The sequence below is a fragment of the Tenrec ecaudatus genome, chromosome 12 (assembly GCF_050624435.1).
Source record: "Tenrec ecaudatus isolate mTenEca1 chromosome 12, mTenEca1.hap1, whole genome shotgun sequence".
In the NCBI taxonomy this organism is placed as follows: domain Eukaryota; kingdom Metazoa; phylum Chordata; class Mammalia; order Afrosoricida; family Tenrecidae; genus Tenrec; species Tenrec ecaudatus.
Window position 1 is genome coordinate 28,312,887 of NC_134541.1, and position 22,456 is coordinate 28,335,342.

General features: G+C 47.1%; 1 protein-coding gene across 1 annotated transcript in view; it reads right to left on the minus strand.

The window, feature by feature from the left end:
* The window catches only part of ASIP (agouti signaling protein), a 32,702-nt gene extending 17,473 nt beyond the window's left edge, over positions 1 to 15,229 (minus strand). Inside the window, exon 1 of the mRNA XM_075527786.1 lies at positions 15,098 to 15,229. The gene's annotated coding sequence lies outside the window, so the exon portion shown is untranslated. The remainder of the gene's footprint in view (positions 1 to 15,097) is intronic.
* Between the last annotated feature and the right edge of the window lie 7,227 nt (positions 15,230 to 22,456).

Here is a 22,456-nt window from a genome sequence, read left to right on the forward strand (position 1 = left end):
GCATTCAATGGTAGTGGGTTTTTTGGTGTGCTTTGGGGTAGGCAGCAGCCTAGACCAGGGGTCATCAGACTTTTGAGATAGAAGAGCCAATCCTGTCCCTCACACAACTTACAAATGATTCAAGAGCCATAAATACCTTTTTACAAACAAATGAAATCACCGTTATCTGAATACGATCCTTTGCAAATCTTCAATTTTACTTCAGAGCCACATGTTTCTACCAAGAGAGCAGCACGTGGCTCAGAAGCCACTGTTTGCCGACCTCTGCCGGGTCCAGACACATCAGGAGGCTTACTTACTCTCTCTCCCAGCCAGGGCCACAAAAATCTAAGGGCTTGAAAGTGTTGAGGGTCAAAGACAGGAGGCCACCCCAGGTTGGCCTAACTTCCGAGCAACACAAAGTTGGTACCTTTTCCTGAAATTAGAATGAAAACTATGAACTCTTTGGGTTGGGTGGTCGGGGTGGCTCGATGGAATCTGGCATCCTGGCCCCGTCAGTTTTCTACAAGGGAAATGAAAACAAAACACTGTATTTACCTGCCTGTTCAAGGCTTGGTTTTAGAGACCCTCCAGTTCGGTACACACAGCATGCCAGCAGTGGAAGCTGTTGGCTGTCTGACTGACACAATACATGCCAGCTTTGTGAGGGAGGCCATCTGCTTCATCACTAGCTCTTCCTCTTCCTCGGATCCACCTCCCCCCAGGGCTGGGGACTGTGAACACGGCCAGTGAGCCTGCCGTGACTCTCTCCCCACATCTGGGAAGCAAGTTTCCCAACGCAGGAGAGGAGCAATGACTTTCACCAGGGAGTAACCCATCCCCAACCATCAGGGCACATCTGCTGGCTGTGATGCTGCACCTGGAGTCCCTGGGATCTGGCATTCTCTGTTTTTCAAGAAGGAGGGCATCTGGGAAGCCTCAGAGACGCAGACACTGTGGTGGCTTGTGGGTTTGGGAGGACAGGCGAGGGAAGGAGAGAGGGCCAGAAGAGTGGAAAGCTGGTGGCTGCCGAAGCGACTTGAGCTACTGGGCTGTATCGACACACACAGTGACTGCGCATGGAGACAGAGTTAACTAGTCCAGTTACGAACACCTAACCTGTGTGGCGTTGAATAAGTAGTCCAAACGGATGGTTTGGGTGGTCTGTGGACAGCCTGAATCAGAACTCGATGGTAGTCCAGGCTCTGCCTGAAGGGCCCGGAGTTCGAATTTGAGAGGTTGGAAGCTGTGTCCCTCCCTAAGAAGCAAAAGGACAAGAATAATGAGGCAGCTGCTTGAAATCTGTCCCCCTGACCCACTGAAAGAGGGCTCAGATGGAGCTCAGGCTTCCCACATAGTCATTCCCCCAGTGGACACGGAATACAATGCATGCCAGTTGCTGCTGAAATGGTGACTTCCAATCTCCTGGCATCATTCCCTTCCGTTTGCCTGAGCTGTCAGCGCACAACAAAGGCCTCAGTGGGGAATTTAGTGATTTTGGTTTCTCCCCTTTTTCTGGCCCTCCTCTTCATGCTGCCTTTTGATTTTCTGAATTCCCTTTGCTGGGGGGGGGTGGGGGGGTGGTGCATTCTGCACGCCCTCAGTGTGCTCCCAAGCTGAGTGAATGATCCCTTCCGGCTCTCAACAGCTTTACAGCAGGAACAAGGGAAGAGGCTTTGATGTCCAAGGATATGTTCAGCAGAAAGGATCCAGGCAGAACCAAGGGAGACACAGCTGAGCGGAGCAAGCCGTAAGCCGATGGATGAGTTAGAGCTGTGTACAGAATGTAGAAAACACTTGGGGACAGGAATTTATGAAAATGGGTTTGGTTTTTTTTTCTGGGTGAGTCAAGATTTCTTGATGTGCATTCTGTCCGACCCAGTTGCCACTGGGTTGATTCTGACTCATGGTGACCCCATGTGGGTCTGAGGAGAACTGTGCTTAATAGGGTTTTCAATAGCTGGCGTTTGAGAAGTAGTTTGCCAGGCCTTTCCTCCAAGTCACTGCTGGATGGATTTGAATTTCCAACCTTTCAGTCAGCAGTCTTGCCCCTTCCTTTTGCTACAAAGCTGTTAACTGCCTACATGATCCAGAGGAACCATTGATCTCACTGAGGCCCCCAAAGATAACCAAAGAAAACCAGGAATGAGGCCAATGTGCCTTCCACGTAGCCTCCTCACCAATAGCCTCAGCAGAAAGCACGGCACTGGAGTAGAGCAAACTCACTCACAAGGAACGCATCAAACAGAGGTTGCTACTAATGGGCATGAAAACATGGCAAGATGGGGGTCCACCGGACAAAGTCACAACAATCACATTTTGGAAGTATAAGGAGGATTTTCCATAGACGGTCTGTTTTGGGCCACACAATAGGAAATGAACCACTGCCTTAAGGCAGCCGGACCCCAAGTCCCAGAGTCTATTGTGTGAAGGTCATTAGAAATCTGATACTTTCTGAAGATGTTTACAACAGAGCTGGGGTTGAGGGTGACACTTTGAAATTCTTTCTTAGGAGATTTTATATATATATATACACACACACATACACACACACACACACACACCTATATCCTAAGAGATAGATACTTAAACTGCTAGGAAATGGATAAAGCATCTTCTTTGAGGAGAAGCCTGTAACTAACAAAAGACTACATGCTGCTTTTATACCAAACTTCCCTGCCCCACAGGTGAGACAAAATAAATCTGGCTACTTCCCTAAAAACCAAGAACGATGGATATTGACAAGTTCGTGAAACTTTCCAACGTGGCAGCAAGATGATCCATGCTGGAAGCAAACTGAAGCCTAAACTCACATGCATCCTCCCGCCCTCCACCTCCCCCCTCCCCACAAAGAACGTAGGCCCAAAGCAACTTCACTTCTGACCTGGCAGCAGCATAAGCTTGCTGTTTGCTTGCCTGTAGTTTCAGAGACAAAAACAAGAAAGCAACCAAACAGACCTCAACCATCATTTCAAACCTCGCTCCCTCTCACCAAGGGGAGGTTTCTCGCCAATCTGCGATGGAAAAAAGGCAACTGCTCAGTAGTTCAAAAATAGCACGTAAGCCAACCAGGACAGCAGCCTTCACAGCCGGCTTGATCCAGAGCTTTCTGACGGGGAGGCAAGCAAAGAACCAAAGGGAGCCTTTATTGACGGAGGGACTTCCTAGCATCCCAGTGAAGTGGAAGCAAACCAAAGAAGGAAGAGGATCTCTGGAAGCAACAGCAAAAGCAAAGCATTTCATCCTACTTAGAGCACCAGGGATTCCGCCTGTCTTATCAGCCCTTGGGAGGCGGAGCAGAGTCTTCCCTGTCCTTAGACCCAAGAGACAAGGGCTGTGGCTGGGAGAGGGTTTAAAGACCCCAGGAGCTTCCCGCAGCTGGCTTCTCCATCTCATGCCTCTGCTTTTAGCCAAACAAAAACCACTGCCTCCAGATCCATCCTGGTGGCTACAAGTCCCGTGGCCTTGTCTCCCTATATCTCTCCCCAATCACTGGAACTGGTGTGGACACTGAGGTTAGACAGGGTTGAAGGGGCAGTGGTTTTCCTCAGGATAATCCAGGGGTAGAGTTTAATGAGAATTTAATTCCGAATAGCTCCCAGATGATAAAATTAAACGTTGGCCTCCTGAGTTAACCATAAAATAAAAATTCTCCCAGAGAAGGCTTTAAGTCAGCTTCTTTCAGAAATTCTGGGTGGGCTGAATTCTTGGTGGAGAAGCTAAATCCTGGATGGGACAGATGGCTGAGACCTACTTTGTTTTCTTAGTGAATTTCCTCTGGAACTTGCACTGAAGGGCCACCGTGTAAAGCAATTCTTTAATCATGAGATTCACAGCTTGGCCTAGACAAACTGAGGAAATGACATAATGTCGCCTCATGAGAAGACTACTGAGCAAACAGTGGAGGAATCCCAGCATAATCCCACCCCTCCATTCTTTCTTTCCTTCCATTTTGTTGAGCAATAGGATGAGGAGCCCTGGTGGCACAGTGGTTAAAGTGCTTGAACCGTAAGGCTGGCAGTTCAAACTCACAAGAGAAATACGTGGCAGTCTGCTTCCACGAAGATTTACAGCCTTGGAAACTCTATGGGGCCAGTTCTACTCTGACCTCCAGGGTCTCTCTGAGTCAGAATCACTTTTAAAGCAGTGGATTTGTGTTTTGGTTTTGACTGGGTTCATAGCAGGAGGCAGGTAACGAGACTCCAAAACTCAGTGCCATCACGTTGATGCCGACAGGTAGAACAGCCCCTGTAGGTTTCTATAGCTGTAACTCTTTATGGGAGTAGAAAGCCTCCTCTTTCTCCCACAGGGCAGCTGGTGGTTTTGAACTGCTGAACTTGGAGATCACAGCCCGGCATGTAACCCTTCCACCACCAGGGCTTCTTTGATGATAGTCTGAAAAGTTCTTGAGGAAGGCTACTTCTGACAAGGGGGGTGGCAGTGGGTGAAAGACATGTTTAGATAAGGTTTGCTGTCTTGAATGTCAGTCACACAAAGCCATCATCTAATGTGGTTTACAAGTTAGGGACTAAGATAGAGGTCCCTCAAAGTTAAGTCAGGGTTAAAAACCCTGTAGTCATGTTTCTTTAATTCATTAATTTTCATCTTTTGATGTTAAACCGGGTGAAGGTTTACAGAGCCAGTCATCAGCTGTACACCAAACAATTCGCAAGCATCTGCTTCATCTCATCTACGGCACTCCTCTGTACACAACCCAGCGCCCCTGCTTCCTCCCTGAGTCTCGTGCCTCCTAACCCTTCTGAGCTTTGGCCTTGGGCTAATGCTGCCTCTGTGAAGTTCTCAAATGGTCGAGTGCTCTCAGGTCTGCATACCTCACTCGGGTTGTTTCCCCTTGTAGGTCAGTGTATTGTTTGGCTGAAAACTGACTTCAATTCCATAGTGGACGGGTTTGGGTGTTCCACCGGGCTCTATCTGACCAGTAAGCCTGTTCTTTTTTGTTTTTAATGATTTTGAGTTTTGTGCCATATTTTTCTCTCACTCTATTGAGGGCTCTCTAATGGGACTTTTCCTTAGTAGTTGGTAGGAGTAACCAGGCACCATTGTATTCTTCTGGTTTCAGGGTTGTGGAGACAGGTGTTTGCATGGTCCACTGGACTAATTATTTTCCAGTATCTGTTTTCATCACTCTTCTATCCCCTGGACAAGGAAAGGCCAAGAGCTGCCCCTTAGATAGCTCCTTGCGAGCTTTTAAGACCCCAGTTGCCACTCACCAAAGGAGACTGTAGAACATGGTCTTTGTGGAGCATTCTATGCCAATGGACCTAGGCGTCACCTGAAATTATGGTCCTGAGCTCCCAGGTCCAGTGTCTCATTTCCTTAAGGTGTTTGGTTAAGTCGAAAAAGTGTTTATAACAATGGTTCTCAATCTTCCTAATGCCACGACCCTTTCATACAGTTCCTCATGTGGTGGTGACCCCCAACCATAACATTATTGTCATTGCTACTTCATCACTGTGATTTTGCTACTGTTATGAATTGGTCGACCCCTGTGAAAGGGTCGTTCGACCCCCAAAAGGGTCGTTCGACGCATAAATTGAGGACCGCTGGCTTATAATTTTGTTCCCTGTATCCTCCTGTAGTAGCTCCTGTCTTTCTCTCATTGAATCCCAATCCTGCTCCATCTTTTAGTCTGTATCCTCTTTCCCCCGCCCCCTGAACTTTAAGGGTTTTGTGAAGTCCAGAGATACTGTGGAGACCCCAATCTAATTTTATACAGGAAACAATGGGAGGACGTTTGGGGCTCCAGCCTTTTGAATGTGAGATTGTAGAGAATGTGGGCTGACTGAATGCATTTCCCAGTCTGAAAGAAGATCTTTAGGGAAAGGTCTTAGGGCATCTCACTGATGATTGGGGCCATGTATCTGAGGCACAGACTATCTGACAGCACGTTTGACCACAACTACTGTCTTGTGTTTACAGACCAAGCCCTGCTGCTGGAACTTACAGTGAACTTGCGAATGGATGCCAGGGGCACCGTGATCCAATGTTCTGTTTATTACTTTGACTTCCTACCATGGGAAGTTAAGACAGAATTAGCCTCAAAGTCTTTTGGCCTGATAGTTACCTGTTTTTGTGTGGCCCCTAGATTATGCTAGTGCTCTCTGTTAAATGTTCTTACAGCAACGGTACTTCTTTTTTTCCCTTTGAGTGTCAATATAATTTATAATCACTTGTGGGGCTTATATAACGCCTGTGTTATTCTTCTTGACCAGTGGTTCTCCACTGATGCCGAGACCCTTTTATGCAGTTCCTCATGTTGTGGTGACCCCCAAACCATAACATTATTTTCATTGCTACTTCATCACTGTCATTTTGCTACTGTGATGAATCAGGTAACCCCCGTGAAAGGGTCGTTTGACACTGTTCTAGAATGTATGCTACCCAGTGGAAGGAATTTAAATGCCCTGCTCATCACTGTATCCCCAGGTGCGGGGCCTGGACCCAGAGATGCTCAGTTCATGTCCCTTGACCATGTGATCTGCTCTGTCCTACAGGGTCGCTATAGGTCAGAATCGACTGGATGGCAGTGAGTTGTTGTTGCTGTTTTGGTCGTTGTTGTTGGGTTCAACCCCCTTACTTTACAGAATAGAAAACTAAGTTTCAGAGAAATGAAGGAATCTACCCATTGTTTTGTAGCAGAGTTAAGATTTTGGGGCCACTTAGTTCCCTTTTCTAGCTCCCTTGTTGTTACCACACGCCAGTTATGTCATGTTGACGCCAACTCAGGGCGATTCTGTGTGTATCAGAGTACAAGCAAGCTCCTGCGCATTTGGCAGTAGATCTCCTGGCTTTTTCTCTCAGGAGCTTCTGGGCAGACTTGAACCTCCAATTGGATAAATGATGATATATTAATTCACAAAATACTATACAGCAATGAGATCAAGCAAAAGATGACTGTGTGTGACAACATATCTGAGCCTCAGAAATATGATGTCAAACAAAAGAATCGATACATAAAAGTATATTTATATTGACAAAGCCCCCAAATAAGCCAAACTTAATTCATGAGGTTAGAAGAAGTCAGGTTAGTGGTGGAGGGAAAAACATCTTGAAGAGGCACCAGGTGGCTTTTACGTTTTGGGAATGTCCTAGTTCTGATTTAGATCTAAGTTCTGGCTTCTTGGTTATGTTCACCACATGGTACAAATGCATTGGGCTCACCATTTTTATTTTTTCTCTGTTGGCTTTGACAAAAATTTCACTGAAAGTAAAATAAAATGGAAGAACATTTAAGAGGTCTTTGGAGAGGAAGAGGAAGTAAAACCTCAGCGATGCTAACACTCTCTTTCTGAGCCCCTGCCTGCCCTCCTTCTCCAGCTAAGGCGGATCAACTGAAACACAAGAGTTCCTGCAAACGAGAAGCTAATCTTTGTGTAGAAACATCGAACCCTGATTAACGTCTCACAGACAGTCAGAGAAAGAAGCAGGACTAATCCCTGATTTCCTAACTCTGCTCCCAAGCCTTGTCTACTAGACCTTATGGTTCATGTGAGCTGGGCCAGCAAGCAGCAAATGCCTTCACGAGGGTTTGATGAATTTTTCTCTGGGTCCTTAATTTATCATAGTGCCAAAGATGGAAGGCCTCCTAATTTATTTCATGGTTGAACTGCCTAAAAGCAGATATCCAGCCAGCTATCACTGCATACTTCACTGGAAACCATATCAAGGGCGCTTAGGACACATGGAGACAATTTTAAATAGCCACTCTCCTCCTTTCAAAAGCCCAGAGACTGTTTGTATTGTATTGAATGCAACCTGATAACCCTTCCGAGAAAACTAACCCCAGGAAAGATGGAGAACAAGTAATGTCTGGGGTCCTGTCGGCAAAGATGATTTCTAAACAGGTGAACGTAGTATGCTCTTTAGTCTTCTTTGAAACAGGACTCAAATTGTGGTTTAGAATGCTTTACGTTGTGTGGTTTTTCCCTAATCTGTTTCCTCTTAAGAACACTGAAATATAAAATTTGTAGACACGGGTTTAAGGAACAGATGGAGACCAAAGTGGCTGCTGCTTAGCAGGCGATTTATGCCTTTGTGGGGACCAATAGAGGGTTTGTCGGGCTACTTTCCCATCTCTCTTCATGTTCCTCAGGAGAGCTGCTGTGTGTAAAGGCGAAACTGAGGAACAGGGAGGAAGACGGACAGGACATGGGACAGCAGAAACAAATAGTTTTAATAGGTGGGGGGGGGGGGGCTCCCATCTAGGCCAACAGGTCAGGGAAGTCACTCAGCAGCTGAGGGCGAGGGTTTTTAAAGGGGTGGTGAGGAATGTGGGGCAACTAGCAGATGGGGTCTGGAAACCGGGAGACTTGCTTGTCGAAGACACCTTGCAACTTTCTTTGAACCCGGAACATCTGGTCTCACTGGGTATCTTATCTGGCACCGGCTGCTGCTGACCTTTGGGATGTGCAGGGAAGCATGTGCAGGGCCCAGACCTGCTTCAGCTTAGTCCACACGGGGGCTGCCTAGTTCAGACCCGGCCCAAACACCCAGCCCAGACACTGTGTAAGCCAAATGCAGACAGCTAAGGGCTACCTCCAGACCCCGCAACACAGGTATGTAAACCGGGCACAGTTCTTTCCTAGCACCTCTCCAAATGTGAGTAAGTCTTACCAACCCAACTGAAATCCCTTTTCTTTCAACCCACAATCAATTTTTTTGTGTTTGTTCCCCTCCCAATGATATTCTTTCTTATCTCTGTCAACAACCCCTACCCCTATCGCGGCTCCACCCCCGGCCCCACCACTCCCACCTCCTATTTCTGATTTTTTTGGTTCCTGTTTCTATTTCTCGTCTTTAAAAACTCTTTTCCCTTTTGGACTAGGGTCTTGGCCCTGACTTCTTACCTCCTTTGCCTAATCTTGAACTCAGGGATACTTGTTCCTTCACTGGCACGGTAACAACATCTTTGATAGAATGCTTACCCCTACACATTGGTGCTTGGAAGAGAGCAAAACTCATGGCACAACCAAAATATGATGTTTCCTATTAGCTGAAGCTTTGAGACTCCTCCAGACTGTCTTGTGCCTCAGAGATAACCATTTCCCCACAGCCGGGGATTACTTCACTTGACAGGAAAGCAGCCAATTAAACATAATTGTCTCATCCATTACTCACACCATACACAAAGACAAATTTGAAATGGTTTAGAGATCTAACTGTGCAAAGTAAAACCATAAAATTCTTGAAATAAGCAGGAGTAATGATATGACAGGCCTAGCTTTCCATAGGCTTATTAATATCTAACAAGCGAACCAACATTGAAAAACAAAACCAATTCATGTGAACTCATAAATGAAAACTTCCGTTCATCCAAAGCCTTTACCAAAACAATGAAAAACAAGCCTCTGACTGGAAGCATGTCTTTGGAAACCACACATTCGACAATAACTGAATAACCAAAATACATGACCATATTTAATAATTTATTAACACAAAGACAAATAACCCAAATGTAAAGTGGACAAGGGGCTTGAATAGCCATTCCATCAGAGAAGACATTCAAATGACCACTAAACACATGAAAAATGTTCAATGTCATTAGTCATAAAGAGATGCAAATCAGTGAACAAGCGGCCATCTAGCTCAGAAGCAAAAAAGCCCACATGGAAGAAGCACACCGGCCAGTGCGATCACGAGGTGCCAAGGGACCAGGTATAAGGCATCATGAAAAAAAAAAAAGATATAAGTGTGTGTATGTATGTGTATATATGTGTATATATATACCATATTAAATGAAGGGGGAAGTGCAGAGTGGAGACCCAAGACCCAAGTGTCGGCCAATGGAGATCCCCTCATAGAGGGGTTTAGGAGAGGAGATGGGTTAATTAGGGTGCGAGGTAGTACCGATGAAGAACACAGCTTTCCCCCAGATCCTGGATGCTTCCTCCCCCCAACTACCATGATCCGAATTCTACCTTGCAGGCCTGGATAGGACAGAGGCTGTACACTGGTACATATGAGGGCTGGAGGTACAGGGAATCCAGGGTGGACGATACCTTCAGGACCAAGGGTGTGAGGGACGATGCTGGGAGAGTGGAGGGTGAGTGGGTTGGAAAGGGGGAACTGATTACAAGGATCCACATGTGACCTCTTCCCTGGGAGATGGACAGCAGAGAAGGGGGGAAGGGAGACTCCGGATAGGGCAAGATATGACAAAATAACGAGGTATAAATTACCAAGGGCACATGAGGGAGGGGGGAAAGGGGAGGGAGGGGAAAAAAAAGAGGACCTGATGCAAGGGGCTTAAGTGGAGAGCAAATGCCTTGAGAATGATTGGGGCAGGGTATGTATGGATGTGCTTTATACAATTGATGTATGTATATGTATGGATGGTGATAAGAGTTGTATGAGTCCCTAATAAAATGTAAAAAAAAGAAAAGAGGAGAAAAAAATGATTAGGGCAAAGACTGTACAGATGTGCTTTATACAATTGATGTATGTATATGTATGAACTGTGATAAGAATTGTATGAGCCCCTAATAAATTGTTAAAATTAATTTAAAAAAACCACTTTAAAATAAAAAAAAAAAAGAGATGCAAATCAAACCCAAAATGAGATACCATTTCACTCCCACAAGAGGGCTTCCAGGAGTCCTGGTGGCCCTGTGGGTTGGGCATTGGATTATTAACTTCATGATCGCTGGTTCAAACCGACCACCTGCTCCCTGGGAGAAAGATGAGGCTGTCTGCTCCTGTCAAGATTTATCAACTTGGATGTCTTGGGAAGGGTTGCTAGGAGTAGGTATCCCCTTGATGGTGGTGGTTAGGGCAAAAAACAACCACAAACGGAAAGAAACAAATGTAGGCAAGGATGTGGGGAAATTGGGGTCCTTCTCCACTGCTGGTGGGCGCACACACTGGTCCGGCCATTGTGGCCAATAGTGTGGGGTCCGTCAAAAAATAACCCAACAACTGTACTCCTAGGCATACACTCCAAAGGCAGACTGAGTTGTTCATTGCACCATTCCTCACACTTGTGAAAAGATGGAGACAAATGCCCATCAGCAGGCGAATGGATAAAAAAAATGTGGTCTATCCATACAACCTATGCAGCCAGCGGGAAAAATTAAGTCTTGATTCAACTATAGTATGATGGAGTTCAAAGATATGAAGCCTATCGCAAAAGGACAAAAAGCCAATGACCTTATTTATATAAAAAGACAAGAAAGGGAAAATGAATAAAGAGGGAAGACTTTCAGTGGTTACCAGAGGTGGGCGGGCATAAAGGGGGTTAACAGTGATGGAAATCGTAACATGGATTAAGGGTAAGGTTCTACAGGCAATGACTGTAATTGCTATCAGTGAGTTGCTTGCCAATAAAAAAGGTGAATTGGTAAAAGTTATGTGATAAGATACATCTACAATAGTGACCAAAAAGGAGTCATTGCTATGTAGGAGGCTGCTTATGTACAGCAGAACGCCGTATGCAATTTGACTCCTTGATTGGAAGTGCAGGGTTCTGCTTTCTTGGGACATCCCAGTTAACTGGCTTGCTAACGTGCTTGCATCTAAGGCAGTGGTTCTCAAACTTCCTAATGCTGTGACCCTTTAATACAGTTCCATAAATTATTTTCATTGCTAGTTCATAACCATCATTGTGTACTGTTATGAATCATCATGTAAATGTCTGATAGGCAGGATATATTTTCACTGTTACAAATTGAATATCATGAAAGCATAGTGATGAATCACAAAACAATAGGTAATTCTATGTTGTGAAATATTTATTTCTAATGAGAAATAAATGAATGAAACTTTGCCTTGAAGCCTGGTGTAGCATGGTAACAGTCTTCACGCAGGTACTAGCATGTGGGCGTATCTGCATGTGGGCGGACCCACCTGGAGGTGGATAGAGGAGCTACGTCTCAGTTCCTAAGACCATCAGAAATATGTTTTCGGATGGTCTTACGGCGACCCTTGTGAAAGGGTCGTTTGGCCCTCAAAGGGGTCGTGACCCACAGGTTGAGAACTACTGCTCTAAGGCATAACAATTGGTCTGTATTCACCTGAAGCAACGGAGGAAGGAGAATCAGGTCAAGTTGAAAGGTTATGGGCTGCATGGCTGATACAATGTGTGATTGCCTCCATTAACAATGGCCTCCTTTGCCTTGCCTGAAGAACTGGATGCATGAGCATTTTGATAAAAGATTCCAAAGAAGAATCCTGATCAAGAGGGGGAAATGCGGAACAGATTCTGACAAGCTCACAGACATTAGACTTTCTGGAGCCATAAGGACTATTGCCCTGAGATCATTTTTAAACCTTAAATCAAAGGTATCCCCTGAAGTCCTCTTAATAAACAATAGTTTAGCTTACCTGTTAAAAGAGGATTGGCCTTGGACATGCGCTTTTAAACAGCTCCGAAAAGGGCAGTGAGCAGCGCTCTCCACTCGAGGAGCATGCTCTATTTTATGCAAATGCACGCACGTCATCTATTTTTGCTAGTCCCACCACCCTTCCACCATGGCATCTTCATAAGCATGCTACACTAATTTTTCACATGTTGCTGTTAAAATATAGCATCGTGTGTTTACAAAAAGATTTTCGGAGATAGACATGGTTGGTTAAAAAAAAACCCAACCCATACAAACCCCAGTAAACCCCAAACCAAGATACTTGCCTAAAATAAAGTAATCAATATCACTAAATTGTGCTTGTAGAAACTGTTGGGTCGATGTATGTTTTGCAGTGTATAGTCTCAACAACAAAATAAATTCTCCAAAAATTTTGGAGAAAATAAATAAATTGACAAGGGGGTGGGGGATGAAAGTCAAATGCCTCAACTTTGGTTATATTTCCTTCAAATTGCCCAAGCTCCCAAACAACAGAAACCAGCACTTGGCTTCCTGCACATACAATTCTCTTTTTTTTCAAAGCATCAACCTGACAGTGGCAGAAACCCAATACTTTCGTCTACAAGTTACTTCTTTTGAGGCAGGGTCCCCTTCTACATCTGTCTGACAGGATGTTGGAGCCACTGAATCAAAAGGTTGTATGTAATGGGCCCCACATTCCTCTTAGTTACCTCTGCATGGGGCTGCCCTGCCCAGTGAAGCCATCCGTGTGAGCCCCATCCTGTGGCTTAAACAGAGGCGATGCAGACACACTCCTTACCTTCTACGTAAGTTGTGGTTTTTCCCTTTATTTTCACAGAGCAGTTTGAACAAAGACGCTCTCTCGTTCTCGGGGCTCAGCCGAGTTTGAGGGTGCCTACGGCGTGATTTTAGGGCATGAGCCCATTACTACTCTCTGGGTTCACTCTGCACACTGTCCTGCCGACGGCTCCATGAAACATGGCTGCGTCCTCCACGCGGAGTTTGCTCCTTTCCTAAATCTATCTGCGTGAAGCGCTACGTTTCATTGCAACGACGAGCGCTATCTGGTGCTATCGCAGCTACTTGTCTGTCGGGCATGGTCAGCGGCCAGCTGCTTTTCACAATAGTTCAAGTGCATAAACAGCTTGAGAAAGTCTGTACTCGATTAAGAAATGTTGATTCTGAAACTCCAGTGAGCAGAATGCACCAGGCAGCAGCCTCTGGGTACTGAGGGCTTGCGAGAGAAGAAACAAATGACAAAAGAGGGGGAGTGGAGACAGGGGGGGGGAGGGGGGGTGGGAAGAAGAAGAAAATGAAGAAGGAGAGGACCGTGAGAGGGAAAGGAGGAGAAGGGAAGAGAAGAAACTGAGTGCACTGATCCCTTACTTTAAGAAAGCTATTGCACCCTGTGTACTAAAACGCACGCTAAGAAAGAGATTTCTGTACTGAGGCTCACCTCCTAGTCTCCAGGGCCCTGCCCCAGGACTCATCAATAGCAGCTCTCATTGGCCAACAAAGAGATAATCCCAGATCAAAGATGGCTTTGAAATCAAGTTGTCCTTTTGTATAGATGAATGACTGACTCTTCACGTGGAATCCGAGGATCGCTGGTAGGTCTGGGAAGATTGCTCCTTCTGTGGGCTGGGTCGGGACACCGCAAGTGTGTTGGGAGGTGTTTGATGCTTTCTTTTGAAACGTATTTTCCATGCTGAATTGAATTACAATTTAAAAGCACCCAAACATACATTAAGAAAGGGAGCTACAAATAGCAGCTATAACGGATTCAGCCCAAACACCGTCCACGTGCTTGTTGCTGTTCGCTTGCTGGTTTAGTTCATCTAGGAAGTCACTTGGCTCAAGGAGTCTGCCGACTGAAAATGTTGAGACTCACCAATCCAGATGAAAAGGTGAGCCTGGGAAGTGTGTGTGTGTGTGTGTGTGTGTGTGTGTGTGTGTACGCGTGCGCACGCGCGTGCGTGTGAGAGAGAGACAGAGAGAGAGAGAGAAAGTTCAGTTCGTTCTTCCTGGGAGTCTCCATTTCCTAGTATCATTTACTTCCCAGTCTTCTCTCTTTAAAGAAGGGCTTCTAGTTCCGTGGCCACGGCTCTTGCGTCAGGAGCAGCCCTTTTCCGCAGCTGTCTTTACCCAGGCTTCTCTCTCGAGCAGGCACTCAGGTGTGGGGTGAAGGGGTTGTCAGCTGAGGCTGTACTTGGAGAAGCTCTGTTTTTCCGCATCCTGGACCCATGGCTAGCCAGGAGCGCCTCGGTGGCAGGCAAGGAGCTTTGGCTTAGCCACAGGCCAGGGCAAAGCTGCCAGGTCATTATGTGACTCTGTGGCCTGCAGGTAAAATTTAGCACTTCCAGCTCCGTCTCTCCTTCCCCTTTTTAATTAGCCACGTGGCTTTCCGGCTATTGGTTAACCTCATGTGCAGGGCCATCACGTCCTAGAAAAACCTCTAGACCGATGAGACACGGGGCAAGGAGTGATAGCTTTCTAACGGACGTGGAGGCCTCTAATTGGATTGTCCTGTAGCCTTTGCACCCTTAGCCACCTTGCCACATAATGGTGTCACGTGTACAAAGCCATGCCTAGATGGGCTCGCCCTCCCAACCCTTTGGCGCAGACGCCCAAGGGAGAAGAGAAACAGCATTTCCCCCACCTTGCTGGATAAGGTGCAAACAACTTGTGCACCCTTTGAACACGATTGAAAATAAAAGAGAAAGAGACAGAGAGAGAAAAGGAAAACCCAATCCCACATCTGGATGGAATTTATTACATACCTTTCTACCACCCCTTGGTTCCTGAATGCTTGGGCTAATGATCCCCTCTTCCGACTCTGCAGAGGCTCAGTGACTCCTCCTGTCAGGGGAGCGGGCTTTGCTGCCAGTGACTGCGAGTTGACTTAAATAGGTTGTGGAGATGTAGCTGTGAGAAACCCCTGGCAGGGGGAGGTGGGGCAGCACATACCACGTAAGCATGCTCACGTGTTTCTGTGGGGATGCCCAGTGGGAAGTGCACATGACGCTTCTGGAGAAACCAGAGGTTCGCTGCTCTCACGGACTCTCTCCCAGCCTCAGAGCCTGGGCTGAGCAGGTTAACTTCACAAACTTACTCGGCATCTCTCGGGGAGAAGATTTATGCTCCATTTCAAATACGGCCTATGCTTCTGATGCAGTAGAAAGAGGGCCAGCCTGGCAGCAGAGCTGGTTTCAGATCTGACTGCCGCTTGCCAGCTCTGTGATTTTGTGGGACGATAGCTGTCGTTTCCGAGTCTCCATTTCTTTACCTGTAATGTGAGTGACCCTATTCTCTGTGGAGGTGCTGGGGAAGGAATTGAGATGTAAAGTTGCCTGGTGGAGCTCCAGGCACAGTTAACTGCATCTTAATCTGCTGGAGCACTTTGTGTGAAATGGGGGGCTCTGCTTTGAAAGAGTAACAGCCCACAATGATCATGGGAGACCAGAGAAGGAGTTCAGTGATCGCCAACTACCCCATGCCTCTCTGCGACTCTCTAGGCAGTGCCGATTCCCACAGGAGAATGGTGGGGAAAGCATTAGGAAATCAACGTTCAAATCCTGATTCTGGTACTAACGGGAAATCAACGTTCAAATCCTGATTCTGGTACTAACAGGGCCAGGGAACTTTGGACAAATCATTTAATCTCTTATATGTACCTTCTCGTCCATATAATCACGGTCATCATAATTTCTCTTTCCCAAACACATGATCATTGTGAAGCTTAAATAAGATGGGGTCTCTACGAGCATTTTGAAAGTAATAAAACCTACAAAAATACAAATTTGGGGTTAACCTGGTTTAAAAAAAGAATTCAAACAATCCCGCCAACACAGCAGTATTCAACACACATTGAGAAGCGTGCCTGAAACATGATCTTGTTATGCATGGCAAGGAGGAAGCAGAATGGGCAGTGCCTCCACTGAGCCCACCCGTCCGGTTCAGGGTGTTGTTTCTGGAGGACAAAGAGAAACAGCATCAGGAAGTGAGCAAGTGCTTAGCTCTCAGACAAACTGCAAACCACGGAGTCGATTCCAACTCATAGGACAGGGTAGAACTGCCCCTGTGAGTTTCTGAAACTGTAGCTCTTTATGGGCCTGTGGCACTTTTTGGGAGCTCTGCATGCCCCACCTCCCCCTGCCAGGGGTTTGTCACAGCAACTTGCAGTCACTGGCAGCAAAGCCCGCTTCCCTGACAGGAGGAGTCACAAAGAAAGTCCTGTCTTTCTCTCGCTGAGAGGCTGATGGTTTTGAGCTGCTGACCTTGTGGATGAAAGCCCAAATCATAATCACTATGCCACCTGGGCTGCTCCCTGCTTCGCTCTAGTTCTTCGAAATCTATGAGTGCCTGCAGAGCCAGGGCTGTGTCTTTCCATCCAGGGAAATCTCTGTAGGGGAACATGCGAAAAACCCGAGTTTCTTTTGTGGCGTGTGTTTTGTTTTCACCTCCATGACTGAGAATATAGTCCTGTCCTTGTGAATCGAGTAGGGAGGGGAGAGATTTATAGAGTAGGCTCTTAAATCCAGATTCTCCTAGTAGCACACAGTTGTCTGGAATGTTGCTTCCATTTATGGGGTTTGGCCTAGCCTCTAAAGCAGTGGTTCTCAACCTTCCTAATGCCTTGACCCTTTAACACAGCTCCTCATGTTGTGGGGACCGCAATCTTAAAATTATTTTCGTTGCTACTTCATTACTGTCATTTTGCTACTGTTATGAATCGTCATGTAAATATCTGACAGGCAGAATGCATTTTCATTGTTACAAATTGAACATCATGAAAGCATAGTGAAGAATCACAAAAAGAATATGTAATTCTATATTGTGAAATATTTATTTCTAATGACAAATCAATGAAATTTTATTTTGAAGAAAGGTGTAGCATGGGTAACAGTCTTCACGGCCAGGTACTTGTTTGTGGGTGTATCTGCATGTGAGCAGACTCGCCTGAAGTTGGATGGAGGAACGCTGTCTTGGTTCCTAACACCATCAGGAAATATGTTTCCTGATGGTCTTAAGTGACCCTTGTGAAAGGGTCGTTCGACCCCCAAAGGGGTCGCGACCCTCAGGTGGAGAACAGCTGCTCTAAAGCAAAGCAATCTGTCCAGTGATATCACTAGGGGTGCGTACGGAGGAAGGAGGCTGGTGTCTGTGCAGACCACATTCCTAGACACCACCAGAGGTGGTTAACCCAAAGCAACCCCAGGGTTGGTGGTAGCAGCATAGCGGCTGTGGGTCAACCCAGTACAGTCACTGTCAACCATCACCCAGTGAGGGTTAACATGGGTATACCAGTGCACCCATCGCTGGGTGGAGAGATGGGCATCCACCTTGGCCGGTACAAGAAACTCCAAAAGGAGCCGTCGGCGTCACGGAGGGCGGCAGAGGGAGATCACGTTCCCACAGGGTGGAGGTCACCAGCTAGCCCTTCCCAGTAGGTTGGTGACACCCTGAGTTCCCACACTGAGTGGCATCATCCCTAGAGACTGCTGGGTGAATATGCTCCAAACCCTGCCGCAGGGACATGGAAGTATACATCTGTCCTCACAACTGCTGCTTTTTGCATGGGGGAGGCAGCAGCCAATCGGGGAGAAGGAGGACTCAACTTTGCTCAGCCTCTCGGCGGCACAGGAGTCTTGCTGTCGGCCCTCCCCAGTGTTGGCACTGAAAGACCATAAGCGAGTCCTTAAGAAGCCCTGCTGGTGTCGTGGTTCCGTGTCGAGCTGCTAACCAGAAGGTCAGCAGTTTGAAACTACGGGTTCTCTTTGAGAAAAAGCCAGGGCTTTCTACCCCTGTGAACAAGTCCAGCTGGTCATAACTAGGTCAGCTCTACCCTGTCCCATAGGGCTGCTGGGAGTTAAACTCAGCTCTGTGGCAGTGAGGTGTTGTTTGTTTGTTTGTTAAAAGCAAATCCAAGAGGGAGGGAGTGATCAGTGGTAGATGTGGCATGGACTATTCAGGACCATGTTTCGCCCGCAGGCGAGGGGCCTCCAGCAGCCTGTCAGTGAAAGCTTGCTTGTTGCTGCAAAGCCGAACAGTTTATAGCTGAGCTTGAAGCTGAAAACACAACAGGGAGGAAGGCCTGGTGATCTACTTCTAAAAACCAGCCATTAGAAACTTTATGGATCAAATCCAACGGATCTCTTTGTGCATGAGGTTACTATAAGCAAGGGGTTGACTCAGAGGCAGCGAAGAGCACAGTTAATCCAAATCCAGGCTTCCCACCCGAGGCCCATGCAATCTATCCTTTTAGAAGAAATCATTAGGACACTTTTTTCTTTCATGTTTACGGATTCCACCCTCCCTAGGAACCTTTACTTACTTAGATACTTGGACACACAGTGGACAAGCAGATGAGAGGCTGCTTGTCTAATATTTCTAAGATGCCAGGTAACTCATTTCCTTAGAAAGGAATAAATTCTTGCGGTGTTTCATGCGGGTGTCTGTAAGGAAGTCTCATTCGTTTGGGCTTGCTTGTGTGGACCATCTATCCAGCCTGGGCCCCAAGGCCAGGAAGCCGCCTGTGGCGGGGGGCTTGCTCCCTTGTGAGGACAGGGCTGCCAGGAGCTTGCCCCCTGGCTAGTCCCCCTTCCTCTGAATTTTTCAGGTCTGTGATCTTTGCTGCAAAGCAAACCATATGGTTTTGATTGTGGCTCCTGGCTTATTGGGAGTGTTTTATGTCTCCGGCAGGCAGCTGCTCTGGCACCTCGGAGGGGAGGCCAGCTCCTCTGGACTCCCTTACCTCCTGGCCATGGCAGCCCAGTGGAGAGCAGCATGGAACTGCAGGGGGGGGGGGGGCAGCAAAAGTGGTGGTATGAGAGGGGAGCTATTTCAGAGATTCAGGGAGGTGGACTCCAGGCTCCCACACCTCGGTCCGTCCCATACAACCCAACCCCTGGGTTTCCACTGGACTTTCCCTAAGAGATGGTCTTTCCTTGGGGGGTGGGGAAGGGCCTAGTCCTTCTGAAAGAGCTAGGAGAAAAAACAGACAGAAGAGAGCCCATCAAGTTCGGAATCCCACAGATTGGCGCTTTCCTTGCCAGGGTCATTGAAGTGAGGTCAGATAAGCTTCACAGAAGCCTTATTGAGGAAAGGAGAGAGTTCTGGGATTTGGGGGCTCAGGAAGACGAAGGCTAGGGAAAGTTAGTCACCTACCAAAGGTGATCCAAGCTACCCTTGGGCAACAGGGGTAAAAGGATGGTGACAGGCTAAGGGAAATAGTGAAGTGATTATTTTATCTATGTAATGCTTAATAGTTGTCCATCTCAGAGCCTGTTTGTTGGCTAATCTCTCTGTCTGGAATGCTCCTGCAACAAATTCTCCTCGTCTTTCACATGACTAAAGTCTCCTCCTCCGAGAGGGCCCTGCAGGTGCCTCCATTTTCACATCACTTAAATTTCTTCCTGTGAAGCCAGGCGACTTCCAAGTCGGGCTGCTAACTGCAGGTCGGAAGTTTGAAATAACTCAACATCTGGGGAAGAAAAATGTGTCTTTCTACACTCATCACGAGTTGCAGTCTTGGAAACTCGAAGGGGGCAGCCCTACCCTCTCCTCTACGATGACTATGAGTCAGAATTGGCTTGATGACAGTACATTTTTGCCGCTGTGTGTTTTAAACATGTTTTCTTCCTAGAACTCATCACTATGTGAAACCATCTTGCTTATTCGGTCCGTTGTTTCCCCATCCCGTAAGCTCCATGAGGGTGTGTCCTCTGTCTTGTATGCGGCCGTCTCCTCAATGCTGCAAGCAGCGCTTGGAGAACAGCCAGCATTCAATGAACATGCACCAAAGGAGGGACTAAATGTGTGGCGGGTCAGGATTGGGAGCTAGCCAAGGAAGCTAGGTGAACTTGGACTGGGCTGCATATGCCCAGGAAGGAAATTGGCTCCAAACGAGCAGCCATCTCGGTGAGATGTCACTAAGTCCGCAGGGAAGAAGCACGCTGTCATCGGTCACTGAAGGACTGAAAGCCATATAATCCGAAGTCGCAGGAGGGATCCGTATCAGAGCCTAAATTGTGAGACCCGGTGTGGGAGCCCAAGATTCTTTTGTGGAACTACTCAGGAAATAACCCTCTGGAGCATCCCCCGTCTAAAACGGAGGGAAGGGAGGGAAGAACAGAGTGCTTGGGAGAGAGGAGTGTAGAAGAGCAAAAGCAGAAATCTGACCTGAACACTTAAATTTCTGTCAGTAGATCCCCCTATGATGTGGGCTGGACCTGGTTTCGTTTCCATTTTATAGGGAGACATCTAAAACACCAATAGCATCCCCCCTCCCCAACAAATCCAGCTACATAAAAATAGGTTGGGTTTTGTCAGGCCTGCTAATAAACTTTAATAAGGGGGACATGGCAGGAGAAAGCACGGTGGAGATAACATTTGGTTTGAGACTTGAAACTGGGTAACAAGTTCATCAGACAGAGACAAAGGGTATCCCAGGAGGGCAAATGACATGAATGAAACACACAAAGACATGAGAGCATTTCTTCTTGGGACACAGCAAGCAAAGCAAGCTGTTCCTTTGACCATGGTAGAGCATGCATGAGCAAACAGACACGAGGTTAAAAATATGGATGAAACAAAAAGGAGAAGGTCTGCCCTAATCTTGGGCCATGCTTAAGAATGTGGACTGAACCGAGTCACCAGATCTTGTAGTAAACTCCTTGGCTCCTTATATGACCCCCGGTGAATAGTGATATGTAAGCGTATCAGTGACAAAGATCTATCAAAGGGCCCTGGAGGTGCAGCCGGGGAGCCACCCAGAGCTAGACCAGGAGCAGACAAGTGAGGCCCTCATCTCCAGTGCAAAATTTTAGGGCCACCAAAAAAAAAGCGTGGTCATATTTGAATGCAATATTGTAAAAACAAAATCAAAAGTCTATACAAAAGGAATTCATATAGGATGTTCTCACCTGTCATTTCATGATCGAGCTCATGAGCCCAGGGTCAAATGGACGCCCAGCCTTCTTCAACTACCTTCCCGAGACTAGGGTGTTAGGATTAGGTAGCCAGAAACAGGGACAGGGCGTTGTCCCTCTCCATGCCTGAAGGCCCCCGTACAGGCGGTTGGAAAAAAATTAGGTGAGCCCTTAGCCTACTAAAGACTACTGGGCATGCGCCAGTTCAAGCCGGAGTCAGTCGGTACACCTGGGTGGCCCAAACCAGGCCCCGGTGAGCTTAATTCAGCCAATGGGGTCAACCAATACCTTATGGTCTAAGGCAGTGGTTCGCAACCTTCCTAATGCCAAGACCCTTTAATACAGTTCCACAGGTTGTGGTGACCCCCCAACCATAACATTATTTTTGTTGCTACTTCATAACTATACATTTGCTACAGTTATGAATCAGGTGACCCTTGTGAAAGGGTCGTTCGATCCCCAAAGGGGTCACAACCTACAGATTGAGAACCGCTGGTTTAAGGCTTCGATCATGCCTCCCAGCAATAGGCCTCAAATACCCTGTCCTCGAGACCTCTACTCTCCTAACCCTTCTTTGCCTTTCGGCTCCTGTCTTGGGTCTGCTCAGCCGTGTGCGGTCTCTCCGGCCTCCGGCTACCACGTGTGAGTGCGCAGTCCCAGGAGGTTGCCGGTGTTCGGTGAGTGTGAAACCTGAAACTTCTTCCGTCCTTTATACAAACCCACTTGGATCACAAACCAGGCTTTGGGGTGAATTCTTTCTTGTGTGAAGCCAAGAACCGAGGTATTTCCCACCTGAGACATTTAACAAGGGAATAGACCAAAAATACCAACCTCGTTGTCACCGGAAGACAGGGAAGCAGCTCCTGAGGGTCTGCAAGTCGGTAAATCTTCATGGGAGCAGATGGCGTCCTCTTCTCTGTCGATTGCCTTGTCGATTTGAACTGCCGGCCGCTCTTCGCAGCGTAACTCACACCACTTCCACGCTAAGGCTCCCTAAGATAGTCCTGAACGAGTACCGGCTCCAGTCTTCCCACTTAGTCTGGGACTACTTAGAGGTGAGTTTGCAATGTAGTTTCAACCTAAAAACTCCAAAAAACCCATTGCCATCGAGTTTATTTCCCGAGAAGGATTTCCAAGGCTTTGTGATTCTTTATGGGAAGAGACAGCTTCAACTTGTTACCCTGGGGTGGGTTTGAATTGCAGCAGACT